The sequence below is a fragment of the Phyllostomus hastatus genome, unplaced genomic scaffold (genome assembly GCF_019186645.2).
Source record: "Phyllostomus hastatus isolate PE091 unplaced genomic scaffold, TTU_PhHast_1.1 phas_contig_210, whole genome shotgun sequence".
In the NCBI taxonomy this organism is placed as follows: domain Eukaryota; kingdom Metazoa; phylum Chordata; class Mammalia; order Chiroptera; family Phyllostomidae; genus Phyllostomus; species Phyllostomus hastatus.
In genome coordinates, this window is record NW_025333737.1 from 39,087,748 (window position 1) to 39,104,844 (window position 17,097).

Genomic DNA, 17,097 nt, shown 5'->3' on the forward strand with positions numbered 1-17,097 from the left:
CACTTCGGGGGCTGAGGGTTGCTGAGTGTTTCCACACGGTGAGCCCGAGGACCCGTGGCACTCGGTGGCCTCAGGTTCTCACTCACAGGGGGAGGGGGGAGGGAGGGGCCGCCAGCCCCAGCCAGTTAGCCGCACACCCAGAGGCAGATCATCGCCTCGTGAGTCTGAGTCAGTGCTGGTGTGAGGCTCGGAGCTGACTAAGAGGTCCCCGGGGTGACACGCAAACCAGGGCAGCAGCCACTGCTCCTGGCGTTGGAGCATTTCCCTGTGGGGCTTTCATGGGGCTGGACCTCTGACCTCTGGCCGGGCCTCTCAGCTTTAGCTCTTGGCCCTGGAGGTGGGTGGGGCCCCAGCTCATCCCTCACTCTTCCGGGCCAGCCCTGGCCCTGCCCAAGTCAGGGTCCACCTCCTGGCTGGTGGGGTCCTCTGGGTGTAGGCAGGGCAGGGGAGCCGTGGCTGGGGTGGAGGCATGTTTGGGAACATGTCTTCCCACGAAATCCCCAAAACAGACACCTGATAGGTTTTCTGGAGAGAGTAGCCCAGAAGCTCAAAAGCAGTTTTCATATTTTGTATCAATGGAAGCGATTTCTTCCAGTTTCTACATTTTCATAGGTTCTTAAAAGCTTGCAGACTATGCCCTGGCACAGTGGATTGAATGCCAGCCTGTGAACCAAAGGGTTGCTGGTTCCATTCCCAGTCAGGGCACAGGCCTGGGTTGTGGGCCAGGTCCCCAGTTGGGGGCGCATGAGAGGCAACCACACACTGATGTTTCTCTCCCTCTCTTTCTCCCTTCCTTCCCCTTTAGAAAAATAAATAAAATCTTCTTTTTTGTTGTTGTTTTGGTTTGTTTTTAAAGCTTGCAGACACTGTGCCCAACCTTCAGGGTGTGATGGCTAAAGGGACCAGGAGGTCCCAGCCCTGCCCTGCTGCAGAGAGGCCTCCGGAGGGAGAAAAGCCCACCCTGGTTCTCTGGGCCAGCCTGCAGCTGGAGCAGCAGAAGACGTGGCCCCTTCCCTTGTGACGAGTACACAAGAGATCACACTCACAGATGAGCCCACAGATGCCCATGCACATATACACACACACGCCCATGCGCTCATGCACCCATGAGCACACACCTTCTCATACGCGCACATTCTTGTACACACCCATGGACGGGCACATGGACACACGTGCACATGTGTCATGTGAGGAGGCTAGGGAAGGCCCTGTTCTTCTCTGCATCCCAGCCCTCGCACAGGCTGTTGGCCACATGGAGGAGTGGGTGCATGCAGCCACAAGCTCTGTGTGCCAGGGGCTGCAAGGCTGAGCTCAGGGAGCTCTGGCTGCCTCTCCTGGGCCAGGCGCTCATGAACCCAGTGGCAGTGAGGTTCAGAGACCCCCCAGGACGCAGAGGCTTGGGTGTGCCTCCCCGGGAGGGACGATGCTGTGGCCCTTCCCACCTCTGGCTGCTTCCTGTGCAGTCCAGGGTCACTTGCAGGCTGGCTGCTCTTGGGGCGAGGGGCGGGCTGAGTGCACTCTCAGCAAGCAGCTGCTCATGAGAACCAGACCCTCCCCGACCTTCTCCAGATGAGGACCAAGTTTCTGGTCTCTTACCCCTTGTGCCTTGAGGCACTCTCCCCATACAGGGCTGGTGACACCTCCACCAGTGGGGATGTGGGGGCTTAGTCTCTCCCCCTTGATCCCTTCTCTCCCCCCTGGGGTTTCTGAATCCAAACATAATGAATGGCCTGAACTCTGGGCAGGGCATCTGTGCTTGGCTGCTGGGCACAGGTCATCTTCAGGGGCACTCCCAGCCCACGTACCACGATCCAGGCCAGAGACCCTGGGTGAGGAAGAACTTCGGGACACCCACACAGGATTTGGCCAAGGGAGGCAGTCCTTTGGTTGGCTGGTGTCTGGACGGTGCTGGGGTCCCTTGGCATTGGTGGCAGCTGCAGAGATGCTGCCTGCTCCCCCACCCTGGCTAGGTGGTACGGGGCAGTGCAGATGCTGGAACCTGCTGCTGGTCAGCCCTCCCCACCCCACCTGCACAGCCCTCCCTGTGCCTCTTGTCTTGGCCAAGAGCCACCTGCAAGGGACACGTGCATTTGAGCTTGTTAATGGAGGCCTCACTCTTCTCAGGTCTGACTATGTATGCAGTCAGCATGTGTGGAGCTTCAGAGATGGAACCGTGTGATCATCATGCGATCCCGCCTCGACCCCTCACGGCTCTGCCTGTCCCTGCTGCCCTGTCTGGCCATCGACTTTGCCATGTGGCAAATACTTGGGAGGTCAGCTTTCTTTTTAAGTGGCAAAGCTCAGTACCTAAGTACGGCACAGGTATCAGCCATAAAATCCTCCCCCAGGCTTTTAGCTTCCAGCTCCTGGCTCACCCAGAGGCCTGCACACCACTCAGGGGTGACTCGGTGGGCCTGAATTTCAACCCCATGCGGCTGGGTCCCCGCAGTTCGGGCCCCTGTCCCTGGTGCTGCCGGAAGACAGTCTTTGAGCCTCACAAGCTGACTGATAACATCAGACAACAGAGAGCTGGGCATGGTCCTGGCTGTCCACCCAGCCTGTCCACAGGCCTCTCTTCCCTTGTCACCTCCCCACGACTGCTGTGCCACGCTGACCCCTTGCTGTGTGCCAGGTCTACGGGTGAGTCTCAGGGAGCAGCTTGGTCGCTACCCCAAAGTTGGTAATTTAAGGTTCAGAATCTTCACCAGGGAGGCCCACGTGGCACCGGCTCTTTCCGTGCTGACTTGCTAGTGCACAAAGGGAGGAAAATGCAGAGTGTGAAGAGAGCTCTCTCCAAAGACTTGCTTTATGGGACGCCTGTCCGCCACGGCTGTGGTGCTGGGGGCCCCATGGCAGGGGTGGGGGGGGTCCCGAGGAGGTTGGGTGAGGCAGCCGGGGAACAGAACCTGCTCACTGGGCTGGGCATGCCTGCAGCGTGGGCAGAGGTGTACTGTGGTTGGCCTCTGGGGGCACGAGTGGGTGGGGTGCACCCAGAGCCTTCTGGAGCTGAGTCACCCTGTGGCCCCAGGAAGCCTGGCCACCTGACCTCCACACTGAGGCAACTTGGCCTTTCTGCTGAATGTGAGCAAAGTTCCTGCCGCTTCCAAAGCAAAGGGGAGTTGACAAGTTTCACCGCACCTCCCCTTCAAGATCGGTCCCCCATCTCCGGGGCACCTCCAGGGTCAGCAGGGATGGTGCCAAGGGCCTTAGAGTAAGAAGTCACGAGAGCAGCTGGGACACCTCGGCGCCGATGCTGGTGCTCCCCACAGGGAGGGCATGTGGCTGAGAACCACCTGGTGGACACATCTGTAAGAAGTTGTGTAAATAGAGTGAGGAAGACATGAAGCACACAGGCTCTGACAGACACAGGAAACACGAGCACACTCAGATGCCAGCACACTCCCCACCGGTACACCACAGCCCAGACACACCCGGGCACACTCACACTTGTGCTCACACACAGAGATCACACCCACACCTTCCATATACTCTCACCCACATTTTACACACTCACAGACATGCAGAGACATACCTACATGTTGCGCACACACATTCACATCCCCTTGTATGGCAGACACCCCAAGCCTGGTGGACAGACTGGGGATCAAGGGCCCCAGGCCAACCTGAGACGCGGGACGGGGGAGGAAATGGGGGGAACCCCCAGTGCAGGGTCCCACGGGCTGTCTGCGGCACTGCATGTACCCTGACACCTGCCCTGCCCCAACCTCTTTCCTCCGTGAAACAGGCATCCACAGCTGACCCAGCTGTTTAAGTGGAACCACCGGCTGTGCACAGGGGAACAGGGCCTGGGGAGGAGGGGCAGGGCTCCGCTCATAGACATCGCCCACAGCGCAGCCTGAGCCCTGCCTCTGAGCCCACACTTGGCAGCCTGTAGCAGGGGTCTCCCCGAGGGAAAGCTCCGGCCCTGCCTCCGGTGTTCCTGCAGCACCATCTGCTGGCCGAGTGGAGCCCCAGGACACACACATGCCAGGCCTGAGGGGCTCCCCAGACCCAGGATGGACTCAGGTGGCTGGTGGTGGTGCAGGCTGCCAGCGCCTGGGATGACCGATGTGGGACATTCAGGATAAGACCTAACGATACCTGTGCTAACCAGTAGAGCAGTGTTTTGCTTTAGCACTCCTGATTTCTGTACCAGAGTTGGAAGACCTGACCCTCCACCTATTTTTTCCTGGCCCTCGAGACCAGGCGGGAGAGGTGTTGCTTCCACACTCGCTGAGGTCGGAAGCGAGCCTCCTGCACGAAGGCTCCACCGCTGCCATCCGGGACCTGCGCCCACTGTGGTCCAAGGGTGTCTGTCTCCCCACGGGTGTCAGCCCTTTCTTTCGAGATTCATTCTCGCGTCTGTGGCCCTCTGTCGGCCAGGCTCACAGCTAGAGTCCAATGTCACGGAGCGAAGTGGCCCCAGCTCTGAGAGGAGCACTCTGACGGTGGCAGCGAGGAGGGGCCTGAGCCTCGCCGTCACCGGGCACGGCTGGGCTCTCACGGGCACTGTCTCTCACAAATCTCGTTAAGGAGAGATAATTCACCTTAAGGATACTGGCTAGAAAGTGAGAGAAAGGCTTTACTCAAGACTCTGGCGATAGTGGAAAGAAGCTGAATTCAACTCTCACTGCAGAGGGGAGGAGCGGGGACTACAGGCCGGTTTGAGAGTGGAAAATTGCTAAGAGGAACTTGGTTAGGTATGAAGGATGGGAAATTCTTTGCAAAACTGGGCTCATAAAACCAAGGACGAGGCCAGTTGAGAAGAGGGCTCCAAGGAACCCAACGAGCTTTAGTCTGGGACAGAGTCTTGGCAGCCCTCACGAGGCCCACGTCATAGGTAATGAACTGCAGGTTGAGGATGCATCCACAGCCAGGGGCCGACCCGAGTCTAAGACTCTAAGCCTCAGGACGATCTGTGTGCCCTCCCACCTGTGTCTCAGCTCCGATCTCCCCTGCCCCCCAGCCGCTGTCTCTCGCTCTCTCTGTCTCCCTATTGCTGGCCTCCGCGCTGCTGTTTTGGGAGGTGTGAGCTGCTGTCTTCGGACCCAACTGTCATTGCGTTCTCCATAGGCCTCCCTCTCCTTTTCCACTGCAGACTCCAGCCTGAGCCCTACTCTGCCCAGGGGCCTGCGTCACGCAGCAGCGAAGTCGCGTATCGGTCAGGGCCTCACTGCGGGAGGAGTATCTAGAAAAGGACCACAGAATCCTCTGCCGTCTGTAAATCTCTTACACTGTCTTTCTTCCCCGAGCACCGCCGGACTCGTGCACGCTTAGCGCAGACGGCGAGATGAATGCCCTGGAGGCGGTGACGTTGGTTTCCGTGGAGATTCTGGGGCGTGGCCCCGATTGGCCCAGACGCCTCCGGCCCCGCCCCCTGAGCCCAGCGCGGTGCGAGGGGTGCCCTGCCGCCCAGGTTTCCCGGGGACTTCTGGGCAGAAAGAAGTGGCTGAGAACGGAAGCGGAAGTGGCCCCGGGCCTCCTAGGAGTCCCGGTTCGTCGTCCTGCCCTCTGAACGCGCCGGCCCCATTCTACCGCCGGGGAACCGCGGCGGGTTGCCACGGCGCGGGGAGGCGCAGGCCAGAAAGGCGGCGCGCGCTGCAGCCCGGCGGGGAGCGGGCCCCGGCGCGGGGAGGGGACGGGCGGAGGTGGAGGGGCCCCGTTTCGGGAGAGCCCGAGCTGAGCCGGGGCTGCGTGCTGTGCTTGCAGCCCGCGACCCCGCTCCCCGGTGTTGCAGCTTACCTTTTCTGCTGTATGTGGACCCAGTCGGGGGTTGGGAGACTCCGACTACATGCCTCATAGACTGGTCGTGCCAGTGCTGCAAGGTTCTCACAAGAACCTTAATTCAAGTGGTGCGAGTACTGACTTTGTTGGGTACTTTCTTTTCTCGCGAGCGAGATTCCAAGTTTCTGAAATTACTTCAGCCCAGGAAAGAGGCTGCGGGGATCCTGCGAGATAGGTCTCAAGAGGCCTCATCCAGATCAAGGCTAAGTCTGCCCGTGCGATTAGGGGTAAATGTTTAGCAGAAGTGGAATCTCTAAAATGTCCAGGAAGCTCTCCTTAACGCCTTAAGCTCTCCTTAACGCCTTAAGTTCCATTCTGCACTCAGAACGGGGCCGATTCAAATATTACTTCTTTCTACACTGCTTTTCCAGGTGCTGGTTTTACTTTCCTTCGTAGCTTCTCTGCATATGATGTCACTCTGCCCTTTCTTCCGGTTGCACACTTTCTGGTATTGCTGTGCATCCCCTTCATTATTTGTGTTTTGACCAGTTAACTGCCCATTCTCTCCCATCAATAACTTTTGTATCTTTAGGTTAATCACATAACCTCTTATAATGTCACATTTTTACATCATTTAAAAAAGATTTTATTTAATTTTTAGAAAGAGAGGAAGGAAGGGAAAAAGGGGGAGAACCATCATCGGCCGCCTCCCACACGCCTCCTACTGGGAACCTGGCCCGCAACCCACGCATGTGCCCTGCCTGGGAATCAAACCGCGATCTTTTGGTTTGAGGGCTGGTGCTCAGTCCACTGGGCTACACCAGCCAGGGCCCACTTTTACATTTTTAAAGCTTTTTTTTTCCAGCTCTAAGTGTCTCTGTGACATTGCCTGTTGGACCATCCTCTGTCCTACCACGTTGGCCTCTGCTTATCTATAGCCCACTGACTCTTTTCTGTGTTACAAGACTGTTTATTCTGATACACATTGCTTTTATTAAGTTTATTTTTCCTCAGTGCAGTTTCCTTATCCCAACACAAAAAAAGATATTTCTGTATTTTCTATTTTCAGGCTTGAAAACCAACGCATACACCAAAGAGAACACTGCTAAAGTGCACTTTTGAGGGAGCGGCTTCATCACTGCCATTATGGAAAGACTCCGAGGGGATGTGCCCCAAGGATTTTTTTTTTTAAGAAGCCTACAAGGCCAAGGTAGAAAAGCCGAGGGATCCGTGGCTGGTGTGGTTCAGTGGATTGAGTGCCTGCCTGCAAACCAAAAGGTCACCACTTTGATTGTCAGTCAGGGCATGTGCCAAGGCTGTGGGCCAGGCCCCCAGTTGGGGGCGCTCCAGAGGCAACCACACATTGATGTTTCCTCTTTTTCCCTTCCCCCGTCTCTAAAAATAAAGAAAATTAAAAAAATAATTTTGTGGCCTTGTTTGTGTGTTGTGAAGGCTTCAATAAACATAATCCACATTGTAATAATAATAATAACTTGGAGACAACTCAAGCACCCTAATTTGCAGAACCCGAGAAAACGCTCTAAGGGGAGGCTGGGGCCCCATTGTCCTCAGGACACCGGTGTGAGTCTTAGGGCGAAACCACCCTAACGATGCTCCGCATCCTCCAACCTCTGGGTCCGAACTACAAAGCCAACAAACAATGACCGGGCCAGGAGGGAGAAGTGCAGAAACAAGCGTCCCGGGTGCTGCCCGGGCTATGCGGACCCCCTCTCAGCTCTGAGGCCCCGCCCCGAGGCCCTTCCCCAATGCGGCTTCGATTTGGGCTCGTCCATGATGGGGCTTCCTGTCACTGACCTTTGCCCCGCAGCGCACTGGGACTTCAAGAAGGCACCCCCCTGGTGCAGCCTGGGGCTCGGGCTGTGAGTGAGTGGGCGCCAATCTCGGAACCGGCGTGGTGGGGGTGGGCGCCCCGGTTTCTGTGTCACACTCTCCCGTTCACACACAGGTGCTTTGCTGGAGCCACGTGCTGCCCTGTGCCTGGCGCGCCCTGCGCATCTCCGCCGCGTGCGCCAAGGTGAGCCGACCGGGGCTCGGGACAAGGGCCGGGGGTGGGGATGAGAGCACATCTTGCCGCCCACATTGGGCGCGTGTACTTACGGCCGATCTTTGCTCCTAGAATCGAGCGGCCCGAGTCCAAGTGGGCAAAGGGGATAAGCCGGTGATCTACGAAGAGGCGCACGTGCCTCACCACGTTGCCCACCGCAAGAGCTGGCTGTTGCTGCACACAGGTGAGGGGACCCCAGGCTGCACCAGAGGTTTTTGGCTGTGACCGTTCAACCCAGACACCACACAAGCAGGTGTCCGAGGTTTATTCCCATCAGTCGTCGGTGCCCGAGCCCGAATTCAGTTCCACAGGTGCAGAGAAGTGGCCAGGAAGACAGGTCAGGAGTGTTGACCTGGGTTTGGAGGACCCCGAGCTGGCTCTTTCCGCCGGGAGCGAGAACCCGGTTCAGCCTCCTTGGAAGTTATGTGGGAGACTTGAGGCGCAAGTTGCTTTTGCTTTGCTGCCGTCCCCTCTGATTGACAGAGAGGCCAAGTTGCCCAGGGTCCGCAGAAATGGCTTGGAAACTCGCGGCAGTGCGTTGTGAACACTGCAGTTCCCGCGGAAGCAGGGATTTTTCCGTATCTGTATTTGTGAACGTGCCTGCTCTTGACACTTCCTTGGTCATTCTCAGACACAGGCACCTTTCCAGCTGAGGTTGAATGGGGCTCTGTGCTTTTTTAAAAGTTATTCTTTAAACTTTTTTAATTGAGTTTGTTGGGGTGATATTGGTTAATGAAATTGCACAGGTCTCGGTGCACAGTTCTGTAAGACATCATTCGTGTCTTGTGCTGTCTGTTCACCACCCAAGTCAGGTCTCTTTCTGGGCTCTGCCCTCTGGTTTCCGCTCCGCTGCGGTAAATGTGTGTCCTTCTCGGGGTTTCTTAGTGCCGTGTTTTTTTCAGTATGGTCGGTGACTCCGCCGCCTTGAAGTGGCCGGGGATGCTGCCCTGCTCGTCTAGGGTCCTGAGCTCGAGGAGGCTGTGACGTGCTTTGCAGAGAAAACGCGAGTGTTGGGTTGGCTGCCCTCAGGCACGAGTCCTAGTGCGGCTGGGAGACGGCACTGGTCACCCGCCCATGCAGTGAACGAGGTGTCTTTAAGTGGAAACACATATGACGAGGCTACGTACTGATCTGTGGACCAAAGTAACTCCACCGAAGGCTCGTAACCCTGAGTCTGCCCAGGCGCTGTGGCTGAGAGCGAGCTCGCTCTCTGCCCACAGTGACTGTACGGAACAGAGCTGCTGTGGATTAACGACCGTCCACCGTGTTCGGTTCAGTGTGAGAGTTTCAGCTTGGATGTTTGCTGTGCCCCTATGTAGAGAAATTACTTGTAGAGAAATGATGTGCCCTGGTGTGATCCTCCTTGGGTCCAACTTCTTTGGGACTCTCTGAGCTTCCTAGACTTTGTTGCTCTTCTTTTTCTCCTTTTGGCACCCCTATAATTCAGATGTTGGAACGTTTCAAGATGTCCTGGAGGTTCCTAAGCTTCTCCTCATATTTTTGAATTCTTGTTCCTTCATTCTTTTTTGTTTGGTTGTTTCTTTCTTCCTTCTGGTCCACATCATTGATTTGAGACTCAGTTTCCTTCCCATCACTATTGGTTCCCTGTGCATTTTCCTTCATTTCACTTAGCATAGCCTTCATTTTTTCATCTAATTTGTGACCAAAATGAACCAATTCTGTGAGCATCCTGATCACCAGTGCTTTGAACTGTGCATCTGATAGGTTGGCTACCTCTTGGTTGCTTAGATGTATTGGCTCTGGAGCTTTGATCTGTTCTTCCGTTTGAGCCACTTTTTTTGTTTTTTTTGTTTGTTTGTTTGTTTTTGGTCTTGTTGCGCCTGTTACGTATGAGGGGCGGTGCCTTAGGTGTTCATCTGGGCGGGGAAACCCAATTGCTGGGTTGTGATGCTATAGGTGGGGGCGAGGTCCGAGAGGGAACAATTGCATTTGCTCTGCTCTCTGTCCGACTTCAGTCCCTTCTGCCACTTCCCACAAGCAAACTGGGCCCTTCTGGTGCTGGTTCCCAGGTGGGTGGGCTTGTGTACGTTCTAGGACCCTGTGGGTCTCTGCAACAAACTCTTCTGTGAGGCTGGCAGTCTCTCCCGGCACCTCAACCCCAACAAGTGTTTCCAATCGGTGCTTTCAGGCTTTATGTCCAGGCCCTGGGGCCCTGGGTTGCGTGGTCTGTCTCGCTCCCTGTTTTCATCTGGCTCATCTGTGCGGGGATGTGTGTCCAAGGTCAGCCAGTGGCCTTGCGAGCCTCACTGGGCCTGCCCGTGGCCACCCCGCGCCGGGGTCTGCTAGCCTGTGCCTGTGCACCCAGGACCTCCAAGCACCGCTTTCTCCCGCCGCAACCCCTCTCCATAGGCCGTGAACTCTGTCCCTCTTACCGGTCAGGATGAATGGTGGTCAGACTTCCGTACAGTTCAATTTTCTGTGAGATCTGATTGGTTTTTTTTTTTTGCTTCTAAATTTTTGTTGTCCTTAATTTTGGTTGTGTGAGGAGGCACAGTGTGTCTACCTATGCCTCCATCTTGGCCAGAATAATTCCCCACAGTTTTGAAAAGCCGGCAGTGTGGAATGAATGGTGAGACAGCGCTAACTCCTGAAGCTGTTGCAGCTGAGAGATCATGGACATCTGCCATGCAAGGTCAGCATCCTTTTTGTTCACTCAGTGTTTTGGCCTATTGTTGCTGGGTTTGGTAAAATTTTGAAGTTTGCATTTGGAGAGACAAAGGTTTTATCATACTGAATCACAGGTGGTTTACAGTGTGAAGATCTGGTTCAGCTGCTGCCTCTGGCCTCTGGCAACGGGGGCTCGGCATCTGGCCCCAACTCCAAATTCTGGCCATAGCATCCTGGTTACAGATCTGCGTCCTGTGTCCAGAGCCTGTGCCTCAGAGTCAAAATGTATTCCGTTGTGTGTCTGCAGTCTTGCACCTCTTAGGATGTGGCATTGTGTCCTGGGTTTGCCTGCAAGGTCCACGTGCAGATGAAGATTTAGGTTGTGGTGTATGAAATCTGGCATTATAAGGGTCCAATGTCACTCCCCGGCATCTGGTGTTTGGCCCTTGGACCACATGGTCTGGGTCGGGTGTGGGCACAGGGCTTTGCTCCCGGAGTCCTGGTTTTGGTTTGGGTCCACTGCAGGGTCCAGGTTTTGGAGTCAAAGGTATGTGTCCAAGGTCCTGAGTTTGGCTCTGGTGTCTGAGGGGTGTCTGGTGTCTGCCCACAGATGATCATTGTGTCAAATTAAATGCCAATGTGAGTCCCCAAGTGTATGGAGTTTAGGCAGATTAGTAAAAAGCGAGGAAAGTTCCTTGGCAAATGGAATGGGAAAAGTGAGTTTGAGAGCTAAATAAGGCCAGCGATGTACAGCCCGGTCATAAGTCTGAGGATCCAACTTCCCTAAGCAAGGGCGTTGGAGAGCAAACGGTTTACAAGTTTCAGTCCACGCAGGGGAAGGCCCACCTCAGTCCCAGCCCTTCTCTGGTGACTCTTCTGAAGGAGAAGTTCGCCAGAGAAGGACCCTGACCACTCTGTGGGCTCACTTTGTTGCATCAGCACATCAAAGGGCACCCCTGGAAAGCTGAGTGTTCTGTGGAGCTGACTCTTCTGAGACCTCCTCTAAAGTCCTCAACGTTAGAAAACAGGTAAAACCCTAAAGACAGAGCACCCAGCACGCACTGTTTGTTGAGCACACATGCGCCTTCCCTGCTCTTCTTTGCTGCGTGTCTTCACTGTGTTTCTCCTTATCTCCTTATCCCTGTGGGACTTGCAGCCAGGGCGCAGTGGGCAGCGGCAGCTCGTCCCGGGTCACCCCGATTCTGTCTCCAAGGACCTTCTTTGCATCTGACTTTTCTGTTTCCCCAGAGGCAGTGCCACCTACGCTCACTCTTGTTGCTGTGATTTCACCTCTTCTCTCTGAAGCCCTTTCTTTGTTTCACTGTCCTTACATTTAATATGCAAACTCAAAATTCCCTAGGTTTGTGTTATGAAATTTTTACTGCACAAAGTCAAGTGTCTGCATGTATGATACCTTGCCAGGGCAAACCTGCCTTGGAGTAAAAGTCCAGTAACTTCTCGGTGACAGAATAACCAAATTTTGTGTATTCATTTACTTGGGGATGGACATTTCAATACTTTCTACCTTTTTGGTTGTTGTTAACAGTGCTGTTAAGAATAATCATGTATAAGTTTGTTATAACATCTGCCTTCAAATTCTCAGGTATGTGTTTCAAGTGGAGTTATTGAACACAGTAGGGTAATTTTTTTTGAGGAAATGTCAAATCATTTTATAAAAGGTTTGCAATAGTTTTTTATAACTATTTTATTTTTTCTTTTTTTTTAAACATTATATATATTTTTAAATATTTTATTTATTCATTTTCAGAGAGGGAAGGGAGGGAGAAGGAGAGAGAGAGAGAAACACCAATGTGCGGTTGCTGGGGGCCGTGGCCTGCAACGCAGGCATGTGCCCTGACTGGGAATTGAACCTGCGATGCTTTGGTTCGTAGCCTGCGCTCAATCCACTGAGCTACGCCAGCCGGGGCTTGGTTTGCAATAGTTTACATTTACAATAGAAATGGTCAGTCATTCTAATTTTTGTTTGTGATCATAAACATTTCTCATTTTTGCTTTCTCATTGTAGCCTTTGTAGTGTCTGGGAAGGGGCATTGTGCTGTGATGTAGCCATGGGACATCTTCTCTGGTATTTTTTTTACCACTTCTATGAATGTCTTCTCGTTAGAAGGGACTATTCAAGTTGTTTAAAATATAGATGCCTGCCTGGGTGGTGTGGTTCAGTGGATTGTGCACCGGCCTGTAAACCAAAGGGATCTCCGGTTTGATTCCCAGTCAAGGGTATATGCCTGGGCTGCAGGGCAGGTTCCTAGGAGGGGACGCGTGAGAGGCAACCACCCACTGATGTTTCTCTCCCTCTCTTTCTCCTCCCTCCCCCTCTCTGAAAGTAAAGACATAAAATGTTTAAAATAATATAGGTGTCTCTTCATTGAGGAGTCATAAAGTTCTTTGTTGTGGAAGAAAGAGTCTTACTGAAAGTACAATGTGCAAGCACTTTCTTCAATTCCGTGCGTGGTCTTCTTACTCTGAGAATAGCTTCTCCTGCTACCCAGAATATTTTAATCAAGAGGACATCATGTTTATTTGTTTACTTTCATCAGTTTTGCTTTGGAAGGGTGTGCCTTGATATGCCAGCAGCAGCCTCATGCATTTCAGTTCTTATGTGTGTCATCACTGCATTATTTAATTTGCTTGATTTAATATAACTTGTTTCACAGAAACCTGCTTTATTGTTTTAGACATGAGATGATGACCTTTCAAGGGCTTACACATTTAAATAGGAGGACACAGTGTTCTCTGCGGTTTGATGTCCAGAGTCAGGGACAGGCTTCGGGCACTCAGTCTGGTGTCTGGTGCGTGGCATGGTTCGGGGTTAGGATTACAGGTTGGGGTTGTGGTGGATGCCATGACTTGTCTTGAACCTCATTCGAACCCATCATGTTAGACTGTATTGTGACAGGTGTCCTATGGGTGTGTGATAAAAAAATCTCACCACAAGTGGTGAGTGTATGGTTGGCCATTTCCGCAGTGAGTATGCATGAACATAAGCAACATTTTCGGTCCTTTTGGCTTAGTCACTTCAAAGAAGGTACAGGGGCAACTGTACGGCAAGAAAAGGTCTGTGGTGTGTATGGAGACGATGCTGTGACTGATGAAGTGTGTCAGAAGTGGACTGCGAAGTTTCGTGTTGGAGATTCCTCCTCCCACAGGCAGGCAGACCAGGTGCAGTGGAGAGCCCTCAACAGCAGACGTTCACTGAGGACAGAGCACGTCATGGCAGGCGGGAGACAGGCAACACGTTCAAAGTGTCCTAATCAGGCTTTGAAAACCATTTGCACCAGCTTGGTTATGTTAATTGCTTTGCCATTTGGGCTCCACAGGCGTTAAGTGGGATGGTGGGGACCCTTCGTGAGTGAATTTCCACAAGTGGTTCTCCACTGAAACATAAGGACAATGTTTCATTTCCATGAAGATTGTGTGTGGCGGGGGTCGGGGGGATGAATCTTTGCTGTTTGAGAACAACGTGGAATGGGAGAGATTGTGGGCAAACCAAGGAACCACCACTGGCCCCTCCCAAGGGCGGTCGCCATCCAAAGGACGTGATGATGTCCTTGTGGTGAATTCTGGAGGGTGTCCTTCAGTAGGAGCTCCTTTCAGAAAGCCAGCAGGTTACTGGTGACAGGTACTGCTCCCCATCAGACCACCTGAAAGCTCCGCCTCAGGGGAAGAGTCCGGGGAATTTGTCAGCAGAAGATACTGAAGGTTAGGATGAGGTGAGAGAGTGCATTTCTCTTTGGTGACCAGGAAAAACACTTCCAGTCTGGCTGTGCAGTCCTGATTGCTCCACAGCACTCAGGAGACCTTGCTCCTTCCCACAGCCATTTAGTTCATTTCTCTGAATGTTTCTTTATGGAGAGAAATTTCCATTCCCTGGAAGAGTGCAGAAGACGCCTGGAAGAGTTCTCTGCTCCAAAAGAGAACAATGTTGTGGGACGATGGAATGGTGAAATTGCATGAAGGGGGCAGAGGGCAGAGGAAGAAAACGGTGACAGCATTGTGCATTTATTTGTGGGGAGACAATGAAAAGTGTGTCTGTCATTGTATCTCAGGGTAAAAAGCAAGGGAACTTTTCAGCCCGGCCAGCAGTAGGATATGCATTGCATCAGTCGGTGTCTGCTGCCATCTTGTGGTCATTTTGGGGAATGTCACCTTATTGCAGGTCCGCAGGAAAAGTGGGTGGGTATACTGTATCATCTAGGAATGTGGAATCCAACATTATTTCGATGTGCATTTCATCACTTTTTAAAAATAAGGACTTTTTGGTAACCTTTTGTTACTGATTTCTAGATTAACCGAAATTAGTGCCAACAATCAGCTTTACATAATTTCAATGTTTTGAAGTTTGTTGAAACTTGCTTTACAGTACACTATGATCACTGAAAAAGTGTTCCCAATGCGCCTCTCTTCTGCCATCTGGTGTTCACGTTGGGAAAACACTTTGGTGCAGACCAGAAGGAAACGTTGGGTGTAGTGGATCATCCCTAAATGCTGAATCCAATTTTGCTGCTGCATGTTAAGTTTATTTTTTAAAGATTTTATTTATTATTGTTAGAGAGGGGGTAGGGGGAGGGAGAAAGAAAGGGAGAGAAACATCGATGTGTTGATGTGTGTAAGAGATACATCGATCGGTTGTCTCTCACACACTCCAAACTGAGGATCTGGCCCCCCAGCCCAGCCATGAGCCCTGACTGGGAATCCAACCATGACTGTTCGGTTCTCACGCTGGTGCTCAGTCTGCTGATCCACACCAGCCAGGGCTCATGTGAAGTTTTTATATCTCTACAGGGTTTTTTTTTTGTGGGGGGGGTGGTAAGCAAAGCTACAGGTTTGATCCCTGGTCAAGCCACGTGCAAGACAAGCAATGGCTCTGACTGGTGTGGCTCAGTGGGCTGGGCATCCGCCTGCAAACCAAAAGGTCACCAGTTCCATTCCCAGTCAGAGCACATGCCTGGGTTTGAGGCAGGAGATAGTCAGGAGGAAACTCCGGAGGTGCTCCAGGGACAAGATAAAGGACATTGGTACAGGACAGAGACTGTGTTCTGAGACCAGTTGTTCCTGCTTTCTGGGAAAGTGCTGAATCATGGTGAATCATAACTGCATCTGTGCAGAAGATGCTACATGACCCCTGCCTCATTATAATAGCATTATAATAAACCAGCATTGTGGGACCCCCTTCCCTCATTGTCAATTAAGGAAGATCATGGGAGCCCACATGTACAGTAGGCTTACAGTAATATAACGACATGGGCAATAAAACCCTGCCAAAACTAGCCAAGAAATATTGCCCTGTGAGTATAGAATCCCTGCAGCCCCTGAGATCAATCTCTGCTCCAAGTCAGCTCCCATGTTCTGTGGAGTGTACTATCGCTTAATAAATCTGCTCTCTGTCTGTCTGCTATAAACTCTCTGTGTTCAATTCTTTGTTTGCGATCACCAAGAACGTAGTTACCTGTACCCACCTGTGACAAGTTGTGGGCCAGGTCGCCAGTTGGGAGTGCATGAGAGGCAAATGATAGATCTTCCAACCAAAAAATAAATCAATAAATTTAAAAAACTAAATAAAACAAAACACAATTTCCATATGGATCTGTATGTATTAATGGACCCTGTATTCTTTCCTATCGATCTATTTACAGGGCATTAATCCACTGTTATAAGTGTCTTCCTAATACAATACACCTTTTAATTCTTCCTTACTTTAACAGGTAAACTAAAATTGAGCTTCTTTTCCTTTAAAATATTTTGCTGAGCCCTGGGCAATGTGGCTCAGTTGGTTGGAGCTTTGTCCTGTTATGTAGGATAGATAGCAAACTGAGGCAAGGAGGAGGAGGAGGGAGACAAGTCTCACCCAGTGACTCAGTCGTCCTGGGACTGATCTGATAATAGTGCCAGGTGTTCGGAACATCACAAGAAACACCATGGCGGCACAGGAAGAGGGAGCCCTTGAAATTCTAGGTATCGTTTCCACTGTCTGGGAAAAAATCCTTTGAAACTGTGTGTTAATTCCAAGGTCTGGTTGGTGGGTGGGAGGGGGTCCACAGAGCCCAAAGAAAAAGCCCAGAAAACAGCTTTGGTTTCTTGCCTACCTCTGGTCACCATCTGTTTTATGAGGGAGTCCCTAATGTTTACAAAAAGAGCCTGTAAATAACTTTGGGTGACTGCCCCAACTTTAACTGGCTTCTGTCACATACCTGTTTCACAACAAGAAGGACAAATGGGGTCTGGAGTGAGATAAGGATTCAGGCGAACAGACCCCCACACATACCTAAGTTTGGGTAGTCACATCCCCTGTGGAAGCTGGCACCACCTTTACCCACCAATCGATATGTAAATTCTTCATCCCCCATCCTGCCAAGTACATCAGTTCTCAGGACCAGGGACCTGAGGCTCTTGCCACCCTTGCCTTTGCTTGTTGCTGCCCTTGCCTTGCCCTGCCGGGAATCTATACCTTTCACACCTCCTTGGCAAGGCCCATTCTCTTCCATGAGAATGCATCACTAGTAAACCCTGCTTGCTCACTATGTAGACTTGCTGATCTTTCCTGTGTCAGCAAGGAGAACCGAGTGTCTCCCATAAACTGAAAGGTTGTAGTTCGAGCTCTACTCAGGGCACATGCCTAGGTTGTGGGTTCAGTCCCCAGTGGGGTCATGTACGAGAGGCAA